Source organism: Prosopis cineraria, unplaced genomic scaffold (genome assembly GCF_029017545.1).
Source record: "Prosopis cineraria cultivar Desert tree isolate PC_DT_omini unplaced genomic scaffold, ASM2901754v1 PC12, whole genome shotgun sequence".
Classification (NCBI taxonomy): domain Eukaryota; kingdom Viridiplantae; phylum Streptophyta; class Magnoliopsida; order Fabales; family Fabaceae; genus Prosopis; species Prosopis cineraria.
The window spans coordinates 27016512-27043833 of record NW_026555343.1 but is presented as its reverse complement, the minus strand read 5'-3'; the positions used below and the strand labels follow the sequence as shown (position 1 = coordinate 27043833).

At 28.9% G+C, this 27322-nt stretch overlaps 1 pseudogene; it reads right to left on the bottom strand.

Annotated features, from left to right (window-relative positions):
• The window catches only part of LOC129289204 (methylsterol monooxygenase 1-1-like), a 75323-nt pseudogene extending 61658 nt beyond the window's left edge, over positions 1-13665 (bottom strand).
• Positions 13666-27322: the final 13657 nt, after the last annotated feature.

Sequence of the window (27322 nt, the reverse complement as noted above, 5' to 3'; positions counted from 1 at the left end):
TTAATTTTAAAAAATTACATAATTTTATTTTTTAAAATATAAAAATAATACACTTTTTCTAAACTATTTGATATTAAATTATAATAACATGAAAATGCATTTTTTATCCAACTAATTTAATTTTAAATTATTTTGGTCATGTTAATTTTCATATAATTTTTTCAGGTTATTTTTATAAAGATGGTTATATAAAATATGATATATTTTAACATTAAGGTATGATTATCATTATAATATTTACTTATTTTCTCGTTTATTTTCTCGTCTCACTCCTCATGTTGTTGGGTTAGCAATTTTACATGAGTTTTCTTTTGCTCAAAATTCAAATTTAAATTTCTTTATGGAAATTTTTTAATTCCTATATTTTTTTTAAAAATATGACATTTAATTTTACTTTTAATTAAATAATATAGAAGTGTTACTTTTAATTAAGTAATTTAATTTTTATAAAAAAAATATGACATATAATTTTCCTATGTTGAAAATAATACTAGCACATATCCCTATTTTTACTTTTCACGTGTAGCTTTTCAAAGAGAGATGAATAATATGCGCAATTCAATTTAAAGTCATATTATATATTATAGACTGAATAATTAATCATATAAATTTCTTATTTTAATTCATGTGTATCTGACTATGTATATAATTTTTTGTCCACTATATCAAACTCTATATTATTTTTTAATTTTATTATTCAATGTATTAGTTATTTAAAATTTTTATCACATTTTGTAAACATTGCTAATATATTACTGTTGTATGACAAAACTTAAACATCATTATAAATCACTATTCTTTTTATAAATGTACATTCAAAAATACATTTTACTATATATAATTTAAGTAAATTTTAATTTATTAAATTAATTTTTTTAAAAAATGTATCAAAATACAAATTTTATTATAATAATTGAGTTTTACTAAACTAATTTTTTAAATTAACTTTTAACAAATTAATTTTTGATCAATGGAAAATCAAACATGCATTAAAGATTCAACTAAGAGGCTGTTTAAGTTGAAGGAGTCAAATCATATTATTATAAGATTTTAGATTTGAGGTTTTTTTAGATGTGCAACTGCATTAAATGAAATTGCCAAAAAATCTCCAAGATACTTATAAGACCACCACTGAAAATAACATAAGGCCCATATATTGATGGTCCATATTAGTTTTGACATGTGATGGTAATACTCTCAAGTGTTTTAAAATATTGGATGATGGAATTAATTGAAAAAAAAAAGGTTAAGATTCAAACCCTCCTAATATGTATGTATAAACTATAAAGAGACATGAACCATTCGATTTGTTAATGACAGATATTATCTAATTTATATGAATTTGGTGAATGGTTTGTTCATGATTTGTTAAAATAATAAATAACTTAATAAACATTGAAAGGTGAGAATTCATTATAATTACAATATATTAAATATAAAATTGAATTAAAAATTAAAACTGAATAAAATTTCAAGAATTGATATATATACATATATGTATATATTCTCATAATATTATAATTTATAATTATAATAATACAGCATGATCTTTATGCAACCTAAAACTTAAACAGTACATATTTTATATTCAAATACAAATTATTATCTACTCTATATATTGAGCATATCAAGCCTTGTTGTGAACCATGCATGCCCTCACAACAATTACATGTTATAATCTGCAGGTAACGACTACTCCATTTTGTGGTTTTGTTGATTCAGAGATGCCTTCTTTAACAGCTTCATCTTATATTGGTATCACTGCAAGACACGCGCCCATTTGTTTAATTTATAATATAAAACGAAGTGACAAGAATTGCGTATTAATCTCTCCACCTAGTTCTTAATACGTATGACCATTTTAGTTCGTGCTATATATATAGGACTCGTTACATATCACAATGTACCATTTATGATGTGTTAAAAAAATATGTCTATTGAATTTGGGGTAAAATGACAATTTAGCACTTAAAACTATAGGATCAGGAGTATCTAAAATCTTAAACTTGTTTTTGATGCCTTTCACCTGTAGAGTTTAAAAATTGTGACAATCTCATCCTACTATTAATTTTGACCACTAATTAAATAGAAAATTGTAAAAAAAATGACCTCAAAAACTAAAAGAATTAAAAAATTCACAGAAAAAGACCCAAAATTACAATTTTTTTATATTCTCTATAATTTTTGGGTCCTTTTATGTGATTCTTTTGGTATTTTTCTATAATTTTTGAGTATCATTCTTTGTAATATTGTAGTTAAGTAAAAGTCAAAGTTAATAGTAGGGGAGATTGCAATGATTTTAAAATTTAAAAGTAAAAATTTATCAAAAACAAGTTTATGTTCCCAAATACTTATGGGCTCATAGGTTAAGGGTCAAATTGCCATTTTAACTTTTAATTTATCCCGAAGTGCTTTAGAAAATAGAAGAGAGAATATCAATGAAGGATACTTGAAAAAATTTAATATCCAATCTAACAAGCAAATATTAACAAATTAATAAGAATTATTATTTTAACAAATATCCAATCTATTTAGTCCTTGCCAGCTTTTAAAATCTTAGAGGTCTTTCATTGATAGGGAAAGTAGTTTCCAAATGACAAGGTCATTTTAAAAAAGAAGAAGAATGATTGTTAACTAATATTTTTATCCTCTTACCTTAATATACTTAATTCAATTAAAAAGATCTCATATTAACTACAATATATGATTGAGAATTAGATGAGAACTATTTGCCCATGATTTGACAATATATATATATATATATATATAATTTGTTTGATCAGCATTGAAATTAAGATACTAGAAACTAAACTAATCATTAAATCAATCAAAACATTAGTTTAAAGGTTAATGGTCAAAATCATAATTGAATCATGATTAAGCCAATCATAAATAAAATATTTTATTAAGTTAATCAAAACATTAGTTAACAGATTGACCCAAATTTTTATATTATAATTAAAATGATCAATGGGAAAAATATGAGCATACTTTGTGGTTGTCATAAATAAGATCATAATGAGTGAATACAGAGGAAAAGTTGCATTGACAATTTTCACCAACCAAATCATGGTAGACATGGTAAGCATCCCCTCCATAAAACGGTATGTAATTTGTGGCATTCATGGGAATCCATAACTGTATTTCACAATAAAATAGAATAATTATCAACAACAATAAAATGATATAGAAAATTGCATTTTTGAAAAGGATAAATACAAATATTAATAATATATGCAAGTAATTTCGAAGGATTTAAATCAAGTTGAGATATGTAAATTTCTGTGAAGTTTATATTTTTAAGGAAGAAAAAAATTTATATTTTATAAAAAATGATAAAATTGAGGAAAATACTAAAAAGGAAAATATTCACAAAAATTAATCAATATCAATTTTGGGGGATTTAAATCTAGTTTTGAAGTATGCAACTTTTATGGTTCAAAATGCGATGGGATCATATGGTCAAAAAAAATTATAAATCGTTTTCTTTGTTTTTTTAAAAAGAAAAGTTTCATGAAAGCTATTGGATATACTATGGGGATAAAAAGTTAATCCAATATATTTCCAATTAATAAAAATTTTAAGAGATAAAAGCCAAAACAATTATAATGTTTTATGGAAAAAAAATTATTCTTGACTACAAGAGGTTCCAACATTCAAAAATAATTACGAAATTTTTCCATATACACCAAAATGGAGGATGATAAGCAAAAGACTGTATGGCCCGTAACTAGCAACATCTCCATAAAAACTTAACTAGCAGTCCAGTTTCTTCCGATGAGCCTTTCTCAATAGTGTCAGCAAAAAATTATAATTTCAAACATGGACAGAATGATTCAGCATTAGAAATAAAATATTTTAGTTCACCAATGATGATGATGATGGTGGTGGTGGTGATGAAATGGAATATTTTATAGTCACTTATTTTTGACAATTAGAAAACTCCAAGCAGTTTTCAAAACATCTCCATCCTTCTCAGAGACACAGATAAAATTTTATAATATATATTATGATTTCCAATGACTAAGAAGACAAATCTAATAATTATTTTAATCTGAAAAGAAAATTTCAAGAACAAATTTGAGTTTTATTCAGAGTTTCAATTAACTTGGTAATGATATATTAGGAAATGAAATTAATTACCCGCTGTGGCCTGTGAGTCCCAATGGCTTCAAGTTGTCGCAAAACGAACCACAACCAACAAGTAGTAATATGGCAATGAACCAAAGCTGGGCCGAGAAAGGAGGGAGAGCCCAATATCAATATCTCGGCCCAGTGTGCATATGGGACCGCCAGACCAATGGGTGCTTTATATTCATGGTGGACCTTGTGGATCTTCTGGTAGGCCCATGGACTGTGGAGGATCCGATGGATCCAGTAATTTGCGAAATCTTCTATGATAAAATGCACTGATAATTGCTAGACTAACTCCCATCCTGATGGCAAAGAGAGATCCGTTTGGATACCAAGCAACTAAAGAAAAATCCATGGTTTGAAAAACAAGACCGGACCGGGCGGTTGGATCAACGAACCAGTGAACCGGCCACATCTTCGGCCCAGTTTGCTGTATAGATCAAACGAAACTCAACCCAAATTAACCCGGATGACTCGGAAAACACCCGGAGCAACCTGTTCAACCCCACGAGTTGGGCGGGTTGAACGGGTCACTTTTTCCTCCTTTCAATGGCTCCAAAATGACGCTGGAAAAGAGCAATGGTGAACAAGAAGCTAGCGGCGGAGATATGCTGTTTCGTTCTAGATATAAATGACAAGCAAATCTGAGCAACAAGATATTAAGTAGATCTAGAACAAATATAAAGAACAAACAACTATAAGTCGACAAACCAAGGATAAAAAATAGCAAGAAGTAGATCTAAAAACATAAATATAGAATGCCGAACAGCTAGAAGAAGAAAGAGTGAAACGCTGAAACTTGAAAACTCAAGCTGGTGTAGCTTCAGTTGGCATTCTAGGAGTGGGAGAGGAAGAGATTTTTTTAATTTTCATTTAAAATAAATGATGGTCATATCTTGTCATTTCTTAGCTGACATTGTTTATTGTTACACGTTTGCTTCACACCTTTCTAAACAATGTTAAAATTCAATTGCTGAAAAAGGTGCTCCAGGCTATTTTATTTTATTTTTTATAATCTGAAACTTTATATATGTTAACGGCTTTACACGCTCTATTATTTTACATTAGATATTTATTTTTTAATTTTAAATGATTATTTATACCTCTTTTTAATTATATTTATATTTTAATTCTTAAAATTTTATTCCTATTATTTTTTAAGAAAATGTTTTACTATTATATTTTCTACCAAATATTATTATCACTTAAATTATTATTTTATATTATATAAGATATCAAGTTGTGGATATGGCTAAATGTATCAAGAATCAAGGTATTTTTTTAAATTATATTATTTTATTAGGACTGGTTTGATTCTAGTTTAACTCCTGATTCAACCCTGATTAAACCACTGACCCTTGACTCAGTGTTTCAACCGGTTCAATATAATGATTGATCCGGTTTTTGATACCTTAGAAAAAATCAAACAGTCTTATTAACAAAAATAGAAAAAGAAAAATCAAACATGACTTTTACTTTAGCACAATGATGATTGGGTTGTAACGAAAATGAATTGGGATTACTTAATTTTTATCTGTTGAATAGTTTTGTCAAAATTTGTATTAGAAAATTAAAAATGAAGGAAAAAAAATCCAGAAATTTAAGCATTTTATCAATATGAAAAGGCTTAGGTGAGTTAAGTTCCTAAAACTCATTAAAGTTAGAACATACCTCTAAGTTCAAAGCGTTTACAAAAATACTGGCAAATCGTTCAAAATTTAAGATAAAATTTAAATTGCTATTTCTTTCCCTGTGTGCTTTGAGTTGAATCAAAATATTCATTTTTTTGGTAGATAATTGTCAATAAATTTAAAAAACCTCTTTTTTTTTGGAAATTTTAGATTGAACCTATAGAAAACTGTATCCAAGTCTTTTCAATGACTTCTCTTATATTTAAGGAATTAAAAATTGGATTGATCATTGAATCAATCAATATATTAGTTCAACGATCGATAATCAAAACCGAAGTCAAGCTATGATTATATCAATCATAAACAAAGTATTTCATTAAAATGGTTAAAACACTGATTTATTATTACTTCAACAGGGCGGGTGAATTTGGATTATTTCCATATTATGCTCTGGTCATGGCCCTGCACGGCACCCATATTTAAACTCTTTAATACATCCAATGTCCTATACTTTGCCATGTCATCTAATGTTTGCATAAGCCAAAAAAAAAATTAATAAACTGGATATCTTCATTCAAAAGAATGCAAACAAGACAAGATACAACAAATCAGACAGACAAAGAAACTGAAAATAAGCCAAAAACTTTGGTGTTTGACACAACTAAATTTTATTAAAGTTCTTGGCTTCTACAACATGGAATGACATGCTGAGACTAGATGAATTGAAAGACTTGGATATGGGTGCCGTGCAGGGACATAGCGAGAGAGAAGCCACCAAGAGGATATGAATTCAATAAAACCTTGACTTTCAGTTTAAGTTCATTCCAAGAAGAAGAAGAAACTAGACACTATTCAATTAATTGGCAAATTAAATTTTTTGTTGAAACAATTTTTTTGCATGCAATCAGAAAATTACCTGTTGGAATATTATTTATAGATTAGCATTAATTAATAAGCCCAACAATTTAGTCTTTATGATCTTGCATGGACTATGATAGGTGGACCACACAAGTGAACCCAATGGGCAGAGACCTAACCCACAACCCAGTAGCCGTCAGTTATTCTCTATCTCTTAACTGATTGAGTCAGAGATAATGTGATATAATTATTTTAATTATATAATAAGGCGGTTACCGATCTGATTGTAATAAGGTCGATCAATCGATGACCACCACACACACGACTCATTCTCTACTGTTCCATTATCTTTGCATTCTCTGAAGACTCTGGGGACCAGTGAGTTGCGTATCTATCTACACTCAAGAAAATCAAGATTTCTCAAGTGCTCATGGAGTCTTCAGGTATGCATACATTATTTACTTATTCATATGAATTGAGATATTCAAATTCAACACGTGGCATTAGAGCCTTGGTAATGAATTTTTAAATTTCTATATCTCAATTCTTCTAATGCATATAATGACATATTGATAGAGACTCATGTTCATGTTGATAAAATTCTTTATGATCCATATTCTTCAAGAAATGAGGTTCAAATATGAGAATTTTTTTTAAATCTTATTATATTTATATTAAAAAAATTTTCTCCTCCTCGACGTCATCTCCTTGTTCCCCGTGTGTTTCTTTCACTAGAGATGCTCCTTCACGGCGTCACTCGTGGATTCTTCAATCAGCGAAAGCAGCCACCAGAGATTCAGGCTTCGTGGTGACGGAGGTTCTGTTGTCGCTCAAGAGAGAGAGAGTTCAGACATGCACTGCTTGCTCATCGGAAACCCACGCATTCCCTCTTGCCCTTGGTTCATGGCACTGCACAGTCGCCGGATCATGCTGGTCATCTTCCCGTTCTGCAACCGCCGCCGGCGAGGTCCCCACCCCCTAGCCGTCCAAATGACGGCATCCTTCTGGTTCGCCATTAGCATCCTCCAAGCAACAACTCCGCAGTAGCTGGGAAAGATGCTACCCCAGGGTCATAGGGATCCGGTTTCATGGTTATGGGCCCAAACGAATTTGTAAAAAAAAAAGTGCACCACGAAACGGGTCAAAAATCAATCCTAAGGATCTAGTTATACTGTGTTGTTCATCTGGGCCTGATTTCAAAAGAAAATTATTAATTATGTTTTTTTTGGTCCCAGGATAGAATTACCTTCTTTGGCCCATAATTTCTATAATTTCTTCCATGACCCCAATAAATTGTTTTAAGTTATCAGTTAGTCCTTTAAGTTCTAGAATTGCAATTTTGACCCAAATCTCTTCCAAAATTACCTATTTAACTCTGGACACCTTTCAAAATTTCACTTAAGTCCTAAATTTGTTCTCTAATTCCCAAAAGACCCCAAAACTTTTAAAATAATTTTTTTTATCCCAAGGTCATAAAATTTGTGACTTTATGAATTATTGATGATGCTTAGGATCTTGTAGCATTGATAATGGACATACTCCATAGGTGTGACATTATTAATGTGATTTTGATGATTGGTTTTGAAGATATGCTAATAGCATTCCTTTAATGTGTTAGATATTTATTGTACCCTATAAGTATAGAAATATTTAATGTATTATTTTGTATGGACTTTTGTATGAGCTAAATCTTTATAGTATTTGAGCCTTCTTGGTGCATGATTATAGTTGCATAATTGATAATCGATTGTTGGGAATTTTGTTTTATAATTATGTTGTGCACACATAATTAATATTTTTCATTTTTTGTTTTGCAATTTCAGTTTTTGCTTTTACACAACTATTTTTTGTGAAGGCTCTCAATGGGACTAACTATGATGACTGCAAAGAGTCCCTGAATATGTATCTAACCATTTCTGAGAAGGATTTAGATCTAAGAGAACCCAAGCCTGTGGATCTCTCTTCTGAGTCTAGTGCTTTTGAAGTGGCCTTCCATAAATAATGGAGTGAGTCCAACCGGATTTGTCTAACGATCATCAAGTATACAATTGAAAATAAAATTAGGGACAGTATTCCTGAAAAGGATACTACAGTGGAATACTTGAAAACTGTTGGTAACAAATAGAAGAAGCTTGACAAGACTCAAAAGAACTACTATTTGTCACTTCTTGACAATACTCGATATGACGAGTTTCTGGTGTCAGGGAGCGCATTTTGAAGCTTGTTCATTACTATAACAAGCTTAAATCATATGGAATTGACTTGGGTGAAAGTTCTTTAGTTTATCGTGTTTTTCAATCACTGCCATTAGAGTACGCATTCTTGAGGACTTCATACAACTCACAAGAAGCTGAATGGTCTATTGACCAGATGATATCAATAGTCACTCAAGAAGAGAAAGCTATAAAAAAGAATTCCTCTCACTCAGTAGACTATGTTTCTTATGGCTTTAGCAGCAAATTTAGAGGATCGTATAAGAAAAAGGGGAAGAAGCATAAGGCCCTGAAGCCTAATAATCTAACTTTTAAGAAAGATGGTGATAAGAGTGAGAAGTCAAGGAAGAAACCCTTTAAGAGGTTATGCAATTATTGCAAGAAACCAGGTCACATTAAAGCTAATTACTTCAAACTCAAGAACAAACAAGAAAGTGGGGGTACAATTCTTCAAACTGCCCCTCTAGCTTTAGTTTGTTTTGAATCTAACACTATTGAAACTTCCTTTGACTTATAGTGGCTGGATTTTGGTGCCACTGTACATGTTGTAAATTTTCTACAGGGGCTAAGAAACCAGAAAGTTCTAAGTAAGGCATAAAAGTCAGTCTTTGGCATAGCAGGGAGCAAGGCATCAATTGAATGCATTGGAACTATTTCTTTGTATTTAAATTCTGTCATATTTTACATTTGAACAATGTTGTTTATGTACCTTTTGTGAAGAGGAATTAAATTTCAATTTCTGCATTGGATATTTGTGGCTATTCATTCTTCTAAGGAAATAGAAAAATTGATATTTGTTTTGATTCCATTAATATTGGTTGTGCTTCCTTGATATATGGTTTATATCGATTGAATGATTGGTCATTAACTTCCTAATCTCCATATCAATGCTGCTATTAGGCATAAACTCTAAAGGCTTAATGATAGTTCCTCCATGTTATGGCATCATCATTTGGGTCATATCTCTAGAGAGAGATTGGAACGCATGACCAAGCAAGATGTCTTACAAGACCTTGATTTTTTAGATTTTGAGACTTGTGTTGACTGTATAAAGGGAAAATTCCCTGCTAGAGCTACAATCAAAGGGATAAAGAGGTTTGAAAACACTTTAGACCTAATCCATACTAACATTTGTGGACCTATCACACCTCCGGCTATAGGTGGTTTTAGATATTTCATCACCTTCATAGATGATTACTCTCGTGATGGATGGATTGACTTTTGCATGAAAAGGGCGAGTCTCTTAATGCATTCAAGACCTTTAAGGCAGTAGTTGAATTGAAATCTGGCAAGTTGATTAAATGTATGAGATCTTATAGAGGAGGAGAGTTTTATGGGAGATATACTGAGACTGGCAGGAACCCTGGGCTATTCACTTTGTACCTTTAAAAGCATGGCATTGAAGCTCAGTATATTATGCTTGGCACCCTATAGCAAAATAGGGTTGCAAAAAGGCAAAATCGAACTCTGATGGATATGGTTAGAAGCATGATCAGTCACTCCTCCCTGTCGGAATTCTTCTGGAGTAATGCACTTAAAACTACTTTTTATATTTTGAATCAAGTTTCTAGCAAGTAAGTTCTAAAGACTCCATATGAGTTATATTTTAGAAGGACTCCTGTGCTGAAGCATATACAAGTTTAGGGTTGTAAAGCACAGGTAAAACCTTACAATCCATAACAAATGAAGTTTGATGCTAAAACTGTTGATGGTTTCTTTATTGGCTATTGCATCGGATCTCGTAGGTACAAATTCTATTGTTCAAATCATACTACTAGGGTAATTGAATTTGACCGACCTTATTTCTTTGAAGATGCCTTAGACAGTAGGAGCTCTGTGGTTAGGCATGTTACTTTACATGATGAAAGCAGTATTTTACCTATGCCTATCTTAACAACCCCTCAAGTTGATAGAAATAATGCCATGGATCTGGGTGAAGCTAAAGATGAACTAACTTTAGAGGGTGATGGAGATCCGGTTGTTGAACCAAGACAATCCCAAAGGGTTCATAGGTTTGCTATTCTAGATGATTACATGGTATATTTATAGGAATTTGATTCAGATGCTATTGATAGTTTAGACCTAATATCTTACCAAAAGGCTATTTTTAGCTCACATTCTTTTGAATGGTTGGAGGCTATGAGTAAAGAAATCACTTCTATGTACCACAATTACGTATGGGAGCTTGTAGAGCTACCAAAGGGTTTTAAACTAGTGGGTTACAAGAGGGTCTTAAAAATAAAATGAGGAGCTAGAGGTGAAATTGATAGATACAAAGCTAGACTTGTAGCTAAAGGCTATAACCAAAAAGAACATATTGATTACACAGAGACCTTCTCTTCGGTATCCACTAAAGATGCCTTTAGAGTGGTAATGGTTTTAATTGTATAGTTTGATCTTGATCTTCACCAGATAGATGTCAAGACTACGTTCTTATATGGCGATTTGTATGAAGAAGTCTACATAACACAACCTGATAGTTTTGTTGAATTTGGTAAAGAACATCTAGTGTGCAGATTGAAGAGATCTATCTATGGGCTAAAACAGGCTTCTAGGCAGTGGTATCTAAAGTTTGATGAAGTTATCACCTTGCTCGGTTTTGTTGAGAATGTCTCAGATCAGTGTATCTATCATAATTTTGATGGGAATAATTTTACCATTCTTGTTCTCTATGTTGATGATATATTGTTAGCTAGCAATTCAATAAATTTCCTTAATGAGATAAAGTGTCTATTGTCTTTCCATTTTGACATGAAGGATATAGGTGAAGCCTCCTTCGTTCTTAGGATACAGATTCATCGTGATAGATCTCATGGTGTTCTTGGTTTATCACAAACAACTTATATTGAGCGGGTACTTAAGAGATTCAGAAGGATTCATGTTCTTCCTCACCTGCTCCTGTACAGAAAGGTGAGTTGTTGTCAAAGTTACAATGTCCCAAAGATGATAAGAAGACAGCTAAAATGAAAAAAATACCATACGCTTCTGCTATCGGCAACCTTATGTATGTTTAAATGTGTACTCGACTAGATATAATCTTTGCCATTGGAGTACTAGGTCGATACTTAAATGATTTAGGTCTGGATCATTAGAAGGCTACTAAGAAAGTTATGAGGTATCTTCAAAGTACAAAGAATTATATGTTGACTTACAGAAGGTTAAATTCTCTTGAGGTTGTTGGGTATTCTGGTTCTGACTTTAAGGGATCAAAAGATCTTAAATTTATTGGCTTTTCAAATTCAAATTTTACATCTTGTCTGGATGATCATAAATCCACAATCGGCTATATTTTCATATTATCTGGAAGAGCTGTCTCTTGAAAAAGTGTCAAATAGACACTTACAACAGTTTCATCTATGAAAGCTGAGTATATTGCTTGTTTTGAGACTATACATCATGCTATATGGTTGAGGAAGTTGATATCTGGCATGAGCCTAGTTGAGTCAATATCACGTCCTCTAATCATTTACTGTGATAACAAATCTACAGTATACTATGCTAACAACCACAGAAATTCCAGTCATACAAAGCATTTTGATATCAAACTTATGTTTGTGAAAGAGAAAATTGTTGAGTCTCAGGCCCGTGTGGTACACATTCCTGGCATGCAGATGCTTGCAGATCCACTGACCAAGGGCTTACTTGTAGAAGTTTTTCAAAATCATGTAACTTGTATAGGTATTGTAAATTCCTTTAATGCCCTAGTTTAATGGGAGTTTGAGAACCTTTTGTGTTGTAATTTCTCTTTAGGTTTTGTTTTTCTTTTAAGTAATGTTCAGTTTAGTTAAGTGCGTTAATATCATTTGTATCCCTATAGGATTTAATGATTTTGCTGTGGTATGCTATACATGTCACTTATTTTCCCATAAGAATCAGTGATTTATATTGTTATCTTATTGAGCTGTGTTTGAAATAAAATTTTATATTTTATTCAGACTATGAGACATCATATCACTTGTTTCTCCATAAGATTCAGTGATTTTTTGGAGTTTCATTTTTTAAATTTTGTTTGTAGCTTGTTTATACAAATTGCTTAATTAATGCAATCCAAGTGGAAGATTATTGGAATATTATTTATGGATTAGCATTAATTAATAAGCCCAACAACTTGATCTTTATGATCTTGTGTGGACCATGATAGGTGAACCACACAAGTAAGCTCATTGGGCAGAGGCCCAACCCAGAACCTAGTAGCCGTCAATTATTCTCTATCTCTTAACTGATTGAGTCAGAGATAATGTGATATAATTATTTTAATTATATAATAAGGCAGTTACTGATCTGATTCTAATAAGATTAATCAATTGATGACCACCACACACACGACTCATTTTCTACTGCTCCATTATCTCTGCATTCTTTAAAGACTCTGGGGACTTGTAGATTGTGCATATGTCTACAGTCAAAGTAATCAATATTTCCCAAGCGCTCATGGATTTCAAGTACACATACATTATTTACTTATTCATATGAATTGAGATATTTAAATTCAACATTACCTAAATGGTTGGAAGAGAGAAAATCTGAAGGGGACCAACAGCGAGGATAAAAGTGTGCATGGCATTCTTGCAACACTTGAACATTTGGCAGCAAGTGTTTCTGACCTTTGGTTGAACCTTGTACTTTATCATGGTCATGTTGTTGCAGAGCTCTATGAAGATGAAAGGAAGAGGGGCCACAGAATATATGAAGCACAACAACACTATGGTATGGCAGTAAAGTAAGAAGTTTGATTTGTTGGCTGAGTATTTGAACCATGCTTTCTCTGTATAACTCAGCCCTCTTCCCACTACTGCTTCTACTTCCTCAAGCATCTCGCAAGGCAACATTATGCTCACTCTTTATTTTTTTTCTCTCTCTAAAGATAATGAGACACTTCGATATGATTAATATATACAACCAAGCTTCTAACCCCTTCTATGTAATAACATAATGGTGTGTTATTAATTTATGAATAAAACTTATTATCTTACAAATATTGTTAATCTGACATAAATAATTACAAATTAAGAATTTTAAATCTTCACACATTTTATTTGTTAATTTTAAATGAATTGTTGTAAAAATCTAAATGTGCACTTGTTGATCACAGGTCTAATGGACTATTATTAATTTAAAATGAGTTGTTGTCAAAACCTGAATAGATATTTGTTGATGAAAGGAAAACACATACAATTATGTTAATCCTATATGCTTTTCTAGCTTGTTAAAGCCTAAATGGACTATTATTAACTTAGAATGAATTGTTATTAAAACCTAAATAAATATTTGTAATTGATGATTAAAAGCACATGTCTAATGAACTGTTGCTTTTCTAACTTGTTATATCTCGAATAGACTGTTGTTAATTTTAAATAAGTTGTTGTTAAAACTTGAATGAATTCTTATTAATGAAAGACTAACACATATAATTATACTCATCCTATATGTTTTTCTAGCTTGTTAAAGCCCAAATAAATTGTTGTTAATTTAGAATGAGTTGTTGTCAAAATCTGAATAGATTCTTATTGATAAAAGACTAACATATACAATTGTGCTTATCCTATATGCTGTTCTCACTTGTTAAAGCCAGAATAGTCTGTTGTTAATTTAGAATGGCTTGTTTTTTATACACCTATTCTATTAGATCTATGCTTTTAATTATCAATATCAAGTATCCATTTGAATTTTGATAACAACTCATTCTAATTAATAACAGTCCATTCAGGCTTTAACAAGCTAAAAAAAGCATATATGATTGACATAATTGCATGTATTGGTCTTTCATCAATAAATATATATTCAGATTCTGACAACAACTCATTCTAAATTAATAACAATCCATGTAGACTTTAACAAGTTAGAAAAGTAACAATCCATTAGACCTATGGTCAACAAATATACATTTAGGTTCTTACAATAATTCATTCAAAATTAATAACAATCTAATATAGTTTTAAGAAGTTAGAAAAATTGATAAAAAGGGTTAATTATACATATTAGTCATTCATTAATAAGTATCCGTTCAAGTTTTGACAACAACCTATTTGTAATTAACAATAATATATTAGGACATTTAATAAGTAAAATGCATGAAATTTTAAAGCTTCCAATTTGTAATTGTTTATGTTTGATTAACAAATAACATATGTAAAATAACAAGTTTCATTTAGAAATTAACAACACACTATTATATTATAATATGAAAGTGGTTAGAAGCTTAGCTTACTATTTTTTTTTTTGGTTATATATAATTAAAGGGCTTGGTAGCCTCTTTTAGGTGGACAAAGATTATGGGATCAAATTCTCTCTTGGCCAACTAAATCAATTATTTTTAAAATAAAATATTGCAAGCACTGGAGCTCTGGTGATTGGCCGCTAGTGACCTCGCCTGTAGCAGGGCCTCCGACGACCTCACCAGTGGCGGTGGTCCTACAACAGTGGGGTTTCTTTTTTTCTTTTTAATTTGAGGGGCATTTTAGACTTTTGACTTTAAAAATTAATATTAGTCCAAGATCAAGGGACTACAATCTTGATCTTGAACTAATATTAATTTTCCTCATTGGTCCTTGGATGTTATTTTCCTTTTGAAAATGAACGATGCAATGACTACTATTCATTCCACTGTTTCATGAAATCATGAACAGTGAAAATCTTTTCTATTTTATTATATATTACCACGTTTTTATTTATAAGATAGATATTAAAAAAATTGATCTTATTTATAACTTTATTATATTTTTAATACAAATTTTCTTTTTTATCCTCCATTAAATGTTATAGGGAAATAATATATTATTAAAGTATGTTTATTTAATAGGAATAAAGTTACTTGCAAAAAAATAAAAATAAAGGATAATTTATTAAATTTTTAGACAGAGTTAATGAATTTTAAAATTTTTTTTGATTTTAATAAAATATATTAAAAGTAAATTTTAAGTAAAATCTGAAGGGTATAAGATAAGGCATCTACAGTTTTATTTACGTGTTTTCCATCCCTCGTTGGGCCCATTTGGTTTCCCTGATCTTCAATGCATTGAAATTTTATTTCGTATTACGTAATAATAATTATATAACTTTTTCAGGATAAAAGAATAAATTAACCTTGAAATGATAAGTCTAGAGTAGTATATGATTCTAAATTCATTTTGGCATTTTTTTTGTAATTTTTTGTCATTGTCAATAATTTTTTGATCATTTATCATAATTTTTGAGATCTTTTTCTATTATTTTAACCAACGGTCACAATTAATCAAAAATAAATTTAAAGTTTCAAACTCTCCTGTACTTATAATTTAGATATTAAGTTATTATTTTACCTAATTTTTTATTGATTTTTTATTTTGGGGGCAAAAAGAGACATTTCTCAAGGAGTTGCAGATGATTTTTACATAGCCATTGTTTATTACATTGGGTTGAAGCGATGGCAAGAGGTTCAGATGTACAACTCGACTCACTGTGCTCTTCAAAATATATTTACAACAATTTGAAATGAGTTATTTTCTAAAGTCACTTAGGGCATGTGGAGAAGTTTTGGGCATGATACAAAATTATTTAAGTGCTTTAACATACTGTCATTTATCGGATCACGGATCTCTCATTTTCCCTCGTTTAACCTTCATCACCTTTAAATCAAAGCTCTTTAACGGTCTTGATTAAATTTTTAATAAAATTATATGATATTTTACAAGTAATATTATTTAAATTCACAATTAACTTTACTTAAATTTATAAGTCACATTTTATGTATTGATTATTATAATAACTACTATGTGGCCCGTGCGGATGTCTAAAAAATTTAAAAAAATAATTTTAAGCAAATAATAATATATAATAATTATTCAGAATATAAAATGTTATTAAGTGAAAACAAGCTTTAAACTAAACTTTTTAATGTTAGCTTTTGACATTTACAAAGTAAAATCTTATTTGATGATTCAAAATTAAAAATTATAAATATTTGAATAATGTTTCCTATTAATATTAAATAAAATAATTTGCGATGGACATGATATTTTTGTTGTATATCTTTTGTACTTATAATTATGATGCAATTAAGAATAACTAAATTTAAAGTAAAGCCAATATGAAATACACGTGTGGTATTTTTGTAACTTAAAATAAAAAAAATTTAAATATTAATTAATATAGATAAAAAAGTTTACATGAAATAAATTACAATATTAAATAATGAGATTATCAATAATTAAGATTTTTGAGGTCAATTTTGTAAATCATAATATAATTTATCATTTTTATCATCTATGGGCCAATGAAATTTATATGCATGAAAAATTAAGATTATGAGGTAGATATAAAATTTATATGGTGGCATCTTTTCAATTAAATAATGTGAGGGTATATTCATTTATGATGCATTATAATTTTATTCATGATTTATGATTATATATGATATCAACAAATAAACATACTATTAATATATCTTGAAAACTTGATTTTCAACTACAATATAAATATTTTCAAATCTTGTAGTTGAGATATTATATATCAAATATATTCATGATCAAAATACAAATTTAATGATTGAATCATCAACTTATTATCTTCAAATACAAATTATATATAACTTAAAATTTTAAAATTCAGTTAATTTGTTTCACATTTACAATTCAAATAAAAATTAAAAATTAAACAAATATCATCAAAACATTATTCAAAATTAAGAAATTTGGATCATACACTATCTATAATATGAGTAAATGATTATAAGCATGCATTTTAAAACAGAATTTTACAAAAGAGATGCCTGAAATGTATATGGAGTGGAAGAAAAAATTGTTTGCAGTGATTTGAAGAACAATAGCAATATATAATTTCTTTATCATCCAAATTTAATATACTTTCCAAGTTGTAAAATAATTAACAGATAATTGTACAATAAGTAGCAATAAATATTCCAAAAGCAATCAAATCCTTTGAAACCATACACTTAGCTTCACATATTTCAAAGGAAAAAATTAAAACAAAAAGACCTGACTAACAAATGAACTTGCAATCCAAGACAAATGCAATTAGGCAAAACGAATTTATAGTGTAAGAATAATAATTAAAAAAATTACTTATTAAAGAGAGATTTTAATGCATGGTGGACACAAATTTAATGGAAAATTATAAAATACATGATTATATGCAATTACCTTGCATCCAATGCGACGAAAGTGAGATTTATCAAAAATTATAAAATGTATGAACATACACAATTGCCTTGACAAACTTCATCATGCTCGAGAATGAAGAGTCTTCATAAAAGATTGCACAAATGAAAGGTGAGAGGAGATTGGCGAATGAGAGAGGAGCCGAAGAGGAGGAGGGTTGTGTAATTCTTTTTTTTTCATGACGAGTAAATGAAACATTTAAATGATATTAGAAGGAAAAGAAAACATTATGTACTTTGTAAATGCTCAATTTAATTGTGGGTTTGTACATCTAAAAATAAGAAAAAGATTATGAGAAGTTATGATCTGATGGGAGAGTAAGAGAGATAATGAGAGATGATGGGAGAGTAAGAGAGATAATGAGAGAAAAATAGGAATTGAAATAATTTATTTCAAATACAATAATATTTCATACTTGACTTTTTTAAAAAAAAATCTAATGTGACATGTTAAAATTGTATATTTTCAAGGGTGGGGAAGTTGGGAAGTTATGATCAAGGATGAGGTTGTAGGAGAGAACTTTTAGAGATAAGAGAAAGTGGCTTCTAGTAGTTTTAAATATAATAATGTTATTATTAATAAAAAATTATTGTAAAAAATTTATTTATATATAATATTATTATTTTAGGGATAAGGTAGCCTGCGGTTCTACTTATATATATATATATATATATATATGAATAGGTATTTTTTATAGAGATATATTTAAGATTTTTAAAATTAAAATTTTAAATTTTAAATTAATTAAAAAATTATTTGAGATTTTGAGATCATGGAAGAGATCAAGTTATATTTTCAAATTAAAATCTTATAAATTAGAAAAAAAATTAAATTTACTCATAAAATTCTTTTTCTAGTCATGACATGGATTGATATAATTTCTAGAAATTTATAGGTAGAAGATATATTGATTAAATTAAATTTTTAAAAATTAAATTATAGTTTAGAAAGTTATATTTGAGATCATAGGAGAGAATATTAAAGATAAAGGAAATAACTTTTTGTTGATTTTCAAAATAATAATTTTATGTAGGAATAGGTATTATTTATATAGATATAATTAAGATTTTTAAAATTAAAATTTTAAATTTTGAATTAATTGAGAAATTATATTTGAGATTTTGAGATAATGGGAGATAAGTTATATTTTCAAATTACAATCTTATAAATTGAAAAAAAAATTAAATTTACTTTTTTTTTTTGCCAACTGAAAAAACTTAAATTTATTCAAGTCATGATGTGGATTAGTATAATTTATTGAGATTTATAGATTGAAGATATGTTATTGAATTAAATTGCATTTTTAAAAATTAAATTATAATTTGGAAAGTTATATTTAAAATCATGGGAGAGAATATCAAGAATAAAGGAAAGAAGGTTTTGTCAATTTTTAAAATAATAATTTTTTGTATACAAAATAATATGTGGCTGTATAAAATTATATAAAAAAACTAAGTAAAAAACTTGAAAATAAATATAAAAACTAAATCCTACATGGCTGCATAAAATTACAAGAATTATAAATATGAATAACAAATAAGTTAATAGGAAGTTGGGAGATACAAAGAGATGTGGGAGTGAGGTGAATTTTTTTATATTTTAAATAATAAATAATAAAACATAAAAAAATCAATGACACATGGCATCACTAGACCTAAGCTTGTGGTTCTACTATATATATATATATATATATACATATATTATTCATTTTTTAATTACAAATAAAAGACCATGATACTTCTATGATATTTCAATAATTTGATGTCTTCTATTGTCAGTAATGCCTTCACTTGTCATTTTGCCTTATAAATATTGGTTCCAAGTTCAAACTCAAAACATAACTAAAAGAGTCTCAGACTTTTCCCTTTGCAATCTTCTTTGCGTGATAACATAAATCCACCTCCACCATTTTCTAATGATGTAGTGTTTATTGTGAGGAGGGGCCAACCAGAAATGTTAACTCCGACAAAGGCCATCCCCTATGTATGATCACCCATAAACTTTTAAAATTGAGACATTCTCATCTTGCCATTAACGTTGATCATTATTTAACAAGAAAAATGCAAAAAATGATATCAAAAATTAGAAAAAAAGGATCAAAAGATTCATAGAAAAGGACCAAAAGTTACAAATTTTACTTTTTGGTAATTCTCTGTAATCTTTATTCTTTGGATCTTTTTCTCTGATTCTTTTGGTTTTTTTATAATTTTTGAAATCATTATCTATAATATTTCAGTCAATTAATAATCAAAGTTAATGGTAAAGAGAGATTGCCATGATTTTGAAAGTTTAGAAGTAAAAATTCACCAAAAATGAATTTATGTTCCCAAATGCTCATGAGCTTATAGTTTAAAGTCAAATTGTCATTTTATCTTTTAATTTATCTCAAAGTGCTTTAATAGAAGGAAAAATATTAAAGAAGGACCCCTAAAAAATTTGATATCCAATCTTACAAGTAAACATTAACAAAGTAACAGGCAAATTATTATTTTAATAAATATCCAATTTGTCCATAGTCATAGCTAAATTTTAAATATTTTAGGGATCCTTCTTTGATAGTCTCCCAAAATGACATTGTCATTTTTCTTAAAAAAAAAACAGAATGATTGTTAACTAATATTTTTACATCTTACCTTAATTGAAGCTTAACTCAGTTAAAAAAGTCTCATATTGAGTACAATATATGATTGAGAATTAGATGAGAATTATTCATCCATGATTTGCCACAATAAATGTGTTGAATAACTTGTTTGATAAACTTTGAAATCAAGGTACTACAAACTAGATTAGTCATTGAATCAATCAAAATATTAGTTTGAGGATTAATGGTCAAAACCGTAATTGAAACATGATCAAACCAACTATAAACAAAAACATTTTATTAAAAAAGTCAAAACACTCGTTAACAGTTTACCAAATCAATCAGGCAGGTTGACCCATATTTTCAAATTATAATTAAAATCATCAGCAAAGAAAATATGAACATACCTTGTATGTGCCATAAACAAGATCACAATAAGTGAATGCGGAGGTAAAGTTGCATTGACAAGTTTCGCCAACCAAATGATGGTAGTTATGGTAAGCAGCACCTCCCTAAAATGGTTTGTATTTTATGGGACTCCATGGGAATTCATAACCATATTTCACAACAAAATAGAATAATTATCATCAACAACAACAATAACATGATATAGAAAATTGCATTTTGAAAAGGATAAATACAAATATTAATAATTTATTCATGTAGTTTTGAAGGATTTAAATCCTCTAAAATTGAGATATGTAAATTTATTGAAGTTTATATTTTTAAGGAAAAATAATTTATATTTATAAAAAATAATAAAGTGAGAAAATATTGAAAAGAAAAAAAGAAAAATCTTCACAAAAATTCATGAAGATCACTCTATGTTCTATCGTTGTTATGTTGATGACATTGTTATCACAAGAAATGATCAAGATAGAATTACCAAGCTTAAACAACAGTTAATGATATCCTTTGGGTATGCTCAAGTATTTCTTATGTATTGATGTTGCTCAATCTACAGCTGGAGTTGCTATATCATAGTGAAAATATGCTCTTGACACCTTGAAGGAAATAGGGATGATGGATTGTAGACCTATTTACAATACTCCTATGGATCCAAATGTCAAACTACTACAAGGACAAGGAGAGCCTCTTTCAAATCCAGAGAAATATTGGAGATGGGTTGGAAAACTCAATTACGTCATCATTACTCATCCTGATATTTCTTTTACAGTAAGTGTAGTGAGTCAGTTTCTAGAATTCCCTTGTGTTAGTCACTGAGAAGCCGCAATTTGCATCCTTAGATACATCAAAGGATCTCCATGACAAGGATTGATGTATGAAGATAAGGGGGATTCTCATGTTGTTGGATATGGTTATAGTGATAAGAAAAAGGGACACCCAAGATGATACTAAAATAGTTGGCTATAATGATGCAGATTGGGCTAGTTGTCCAATTGATAGATGCTCTACTTCAAAATATAATGTGTTTATTGGTGGCAAATTAATCTCATGGAAAAGCAAGGCATAAAATGTTGTTACGAGATCTAATGCTGAAGCATAAACAAATTTTCATGAACAGTGGATATTTAAATAATCATGTTTAATAATCAACCCTCTCTTTCACTCTATTTAGGCATCCAAAATGCATGGAGTTAAAGCTGCCTCGTGAAGGTGCTACATTTTGGTGGTGCATATCTCTGGTAGAAAACCACTCATCATGGTAAATGTGATTTCAAATTTTATTTTTCATTCTTCATCATCATCTTATAAGGCAATGTGGAGTAGGAGATTTGCTTGTATCATAAAAGTGCTCATATTCAAGCAGGGACGGAATCCCCCCCCCCCCCCCCCTCCCCCAAAAAAAAAAATCTACCATCCATTTGTTTAACATAGGTAAGAAGCAAGATAGATAGGCATATGAAATGAAAATATAGACACACGCGTTCTTCTAGTAATATGTTATACCCACACACACTATATTTATTTCTATGTTTTTTCACATACTCCCTACTATTTCATGTATAAATTACTTCTAATTATGTCATCAGAATCAATAAAATGTAGTTAAATTATTAGTATTATTTAAAAAAGAATGAAACAAATTTTTAGTTTACTCTTATGATTAAATACAACATCTTTAAAAATAATTTCTCTATAATATGTTGCCTCTTGCTCTTCTTATAAGAGATTACCAAAGAATAAAATTGAAAAAAAATCATTAATAGTCCATCTTTTATATACAAGTGATTTATTAAAAAAATCAATTTATCCTAGAAGATAATTTATATATAGGATAGGATGGAGTATTTATTTTGTTGTTGTTGTTATTTATTCACTTCTAAAATAGAATGATGCTTAATTTTACATGTTAGACCCTTTTTCAAATGTATATAGAAGAACACATACCATTAATTAAAGTGAAAATATAAATAATATATTAAAAGATCATATTTTCTATATGTTGTTATTTAGATTTGTATGACATATTGATAATTAGGACAAAGATATGAAAATTGTAAAAAAAAAAATCAATCTATAAAGAATGTAATTTTTTAGAAAACACTTTAATATAATTGTATATAATTTATTCTCTAATAATTTTTAAGTTATAAAATTATTTTAAAAATTAAGTATTATACAAATGTAAAAAACCATAAATAACCATCATGCGTGCAGGATTATCTCAAAAAATTAATATACACGCATATATTAAAAAAAATTCGCCCCTTATTATGATTATTATTATTTTGCTGGCTCCGCCCCTGTATTCAGGCATTATGCATACTTCTGCAGCTAGAACAATCCTAGGCTCCTTGTGACTGGATCTGCTTTCTTTCTCAAGGCAAGTCTTTAGTATTATATTATGAACAAATAATATATTATTTTTCTTCACATGGATGGTTTTGGAACCAAAGTCAATAATGAATGAATTGCTTTTTAAAATAGCCTCATCAATGTTCTTCTTTAAAAGGGTTAAGAACTATTTTACCTTTACATTTTTTTATTGTCATGGATACAGTATATATTAAGGATTTATTACAAGCAGATATTCAATCTTGTATAACTTTGTACTTAATAATTGTCACTTGTTTATAGCATTTTTCCTAGTTATTGACATTTTTTAAGGGTATTTTGTGCATATTAAAAGCATTTTAAATTATTTGATCCAATTGTGTAATTTCCAAAACTTTTGGGGCAAAAATGAAAATTTCTCAAAACTTAGGGGAAAATTGTAATTTTTGGAAATTAATTTCTGAAAAATAGAAAAATTCATTATTTGAATTTTTAATTCTTCATTAATTTCATGAATTTAATTTAATTTGACTTATATTGTGAGTTATTCACTAAAGTATCATTTAAAGTATATATTTTTTGCACTTTAATTGTACTTTCCAAGAATTTTGAAAGTGTATTAGGTTTAGTTTTTGTAATTAAAAAATCCTAGGAAACTTATCATAACTAAATTCATCTCTTAATCTTTCATTTAATCACTTAATTCACTTTACCATATTTTCATAATTTACACTTAATTTGGATAAATCCATAAAATATATAAAATTATTTGTGCACAATTTGCTATTTAATGGGTTCATTGTGTGTTTTACGCCATGTGAAGCTATTAAATAATGATGGCAGTCTCTTGCATGAAAGTGGCACCCTTGGATGATCAAAAGGTTACAAATAGTTCATGAAATCTCAAGAAAACTTAAGGATAGTTATGACAATTTCATTTTTCAATTTCAATTCCCTTTTTCCTTATTTTTGTAATGCATTTCTCCATCATCCCCATTATGTTATTTTTGAAATTCTCCTTCCATATTTAGATTATTAGTTTTCTTCCATTTTCATTTATTACCATTTAAATAATTCATTCCTAAAATTCATGGTCATATATGAAACATCATGTGAAAGGATCCTTAGATGCACAAAAGACTCACATCACTTTAGGGCACTTAGTGGACATAATTCTTAGCTATTAGATTGATTTAAATGAGTCTCAAACACCCCAAAATAATTAGAATTTTGTGCTCTACATTCAACAGCCCCCTCATTCACATTTTTCACTCATCTTCCACCTCCATTCATCTTCATTTTTTTCTCTCAAGAATACCCATGAACTCCAAAACCTCTTCCACCACTTCTCCACCTTAAAACTCTCCATTTCACTATCCAAAACCCAAAAATACAACTCCGCCAATAGTACTTACCATAAGCCACTAAAGAAATCCTTCATCCACTCCATTTCTATTTTGACCAAATCTTAAGGTCTTTATCTATGGTGGTTTCGAAAGTTGATCAACAAGGAGAGGTTATGAAGATGATAATGAGAAGTGGCTAGGCTTGTGTTCTCTTCCTAGGATGCATAGATAAACTCTCTTTGAGCTCTTGGATTTTGGGAGTTTCTCTTATCTCTTACCTCATGTTTAATTCTTTGAATTTTGATGCTTATGATATTGTAGTGACAATTGTTGTTGAAATTAAACTTTATAATACTTGGTTGAGTATTATATGAGGTTCTTATGTTGTTTATTTTCTAATTGAGGTGCTTTCATAATAATTTTGGTACTATACAAATCTTTATTTTATTCAATCCCTTATTGCATTTAATTTCTAGTCGCCCTTTGTGAGTTTGTGAGTTATGATTGTACATTAAGCATACTTGGGGTTGGCTAATTATTTTCTTAATCAATTTGATGTCTCATTTGGTTAAGGCAAGGACTAGAATTGGTAATTAACTTCATAATCAATTAGTCATTTTTAACCATAATTAGTTCTAAGGGTTAATTTAGCGCCCTAGTTAATCTAAACCTAAGAATGTTAGATTCCTTGTGGTTATTAGAATGACTTTAAAACAAATTTGGGTTAAGAGAAAATTAATTAGATAAAGCAAGGATAAGAGAGGAAGTTCATGTGCCTAGGAAGACCATCATTTTGCATTTTAGTCACACATTTCAACCATTTTTCAAATCTATAAAAAATCTTGAAAATACCAAAAGAAAATTAGTTTTTATTTAATCTTTGCTTGTTTAATTTCTAATTAGTCAAACCCAACCAAATTGTTACAATTCTTGGTAGATTTAAACAACTTAAAGTTTAATTTTTAACTCCGCGAGAGATTCGACCTAGATTGCTCCCTTTACATATTAGGATATTTCTTAATTTAATTTGAGTGCTTAAGTGACTAGTGCACAAGAGTATGGTTAAATGTAGAGAGAATTATGTTGAAGTGGAACACAAGAAAATTAATCACTAGAAGTTTTATTAACAATTGAATTAAAGTGATTGTAATTTTTTCTTAAATGTAAGTGATATTGGCTTGACGAGCCATCCTACAAATTATTTCTCATGTATTTATTGGCACTGCACTTTTTTTTTTAACTGGCAAGAATGAATTACTTCATTCTAGTATTATCTTGAAATTAGATTATTGATTTGATTCATTAACAAATGTTTGTTAATTGTTTTGATGTCTTTTTACTGATTGCTTAAACAGGGCTGAACATGATGTCATTGTCTTGGTTATTTGTCAGAGTATAAGTATGTGGCATTAGTTACTTCTGATTTTTTTTTTTTTTTGTGTGGCTAAAATTGTAGTTCTTTTAGAGTTTAGAGAGCAATTGTTGTTTGGGTTATAAAGGCTATTTTAACTTGTCTTCTCTCATTGTACTCAATAGGCATACCCTGTAGTCTATATATTTCACTCTATTTATTTTTTTAAGCTCAAATACAAGAACTTATTTTTATGCTTCTGTTGCAAACAGTCTGCAATTGATTTTCATTTTCAATCCACACCACGGTTTTGAGCTCCATGGTGGGACTCCTTGAGTTCCAAAATTTAGGCCAATGGATCATCTGTCTTCCATTGGCAGGTTTGGTGAAAAACTCAATAGCGTGCATTTTTTTCTTTCCCAGATTTAGTGTTTTCGTTTATGAAAATACTGCAATTTTGTTGATTATGTAGTTCAAATACTGAGAATCATATGCAAGTGAGTTTTCTGCTTTTGAAGTTATAAATAGTTTGCGTGTGATTTTTGGAAAATCTTATTGAAAATGCATCACTGCGCATAGAGTTCTCAAAGGAGATTTAAGCATTTAAAAGCATTGCCTATCATCTGAATAGAATATATCTTGTAAAGAGTTCTTTATAGAAACTTTAATATTTGATTTGGTTTATTTTTGGCCAAATATTTCATTTGGCTAATTTTTAATGATTTTCCTTATTTTCAATTTATTTTTAAAAATGATCAATATAGTATTAGGATTTTGTTTATGATATTTAAAACCCATATATTGTAATTGATTTACATGCATAACTAATGATGAAACACTTTATTATTTTCTGATTAATAATTGAATTACTCCATTGTTATTATTGTTGTATGAGTTTATGTTGGGTAATTGAATATTCGTCATGATGAAATGGGGAATGGCGAGTCAATTAGATATCAAGATGGGTGTAATGTTAGTTGTACAGAATTTCTTTTTTTGAAGTGAAGTAATCTTATTACAATAAACAAAAGAAATTTTTTCCTTGCCATAGTTGTATGGAATTGCAATTGTTTTTTTTTTTTGTCAAAAATGTACTTAGATGAAATTAGATGGCAAGATGTGTTAGTTTTATATACCACATTAAATTATTTCTATTGATATGACCACGAAAGGTTAAAATTTAGATTCCATAATTAAATTGTATAAAAAATGAAAAGAAAACATAAAATTATTATACAAATCCAATACTGAATCTTGTATAATGCATGGACTTATTTAATAATTTTTACCTTCTTTACTTTATTATAGTAACTT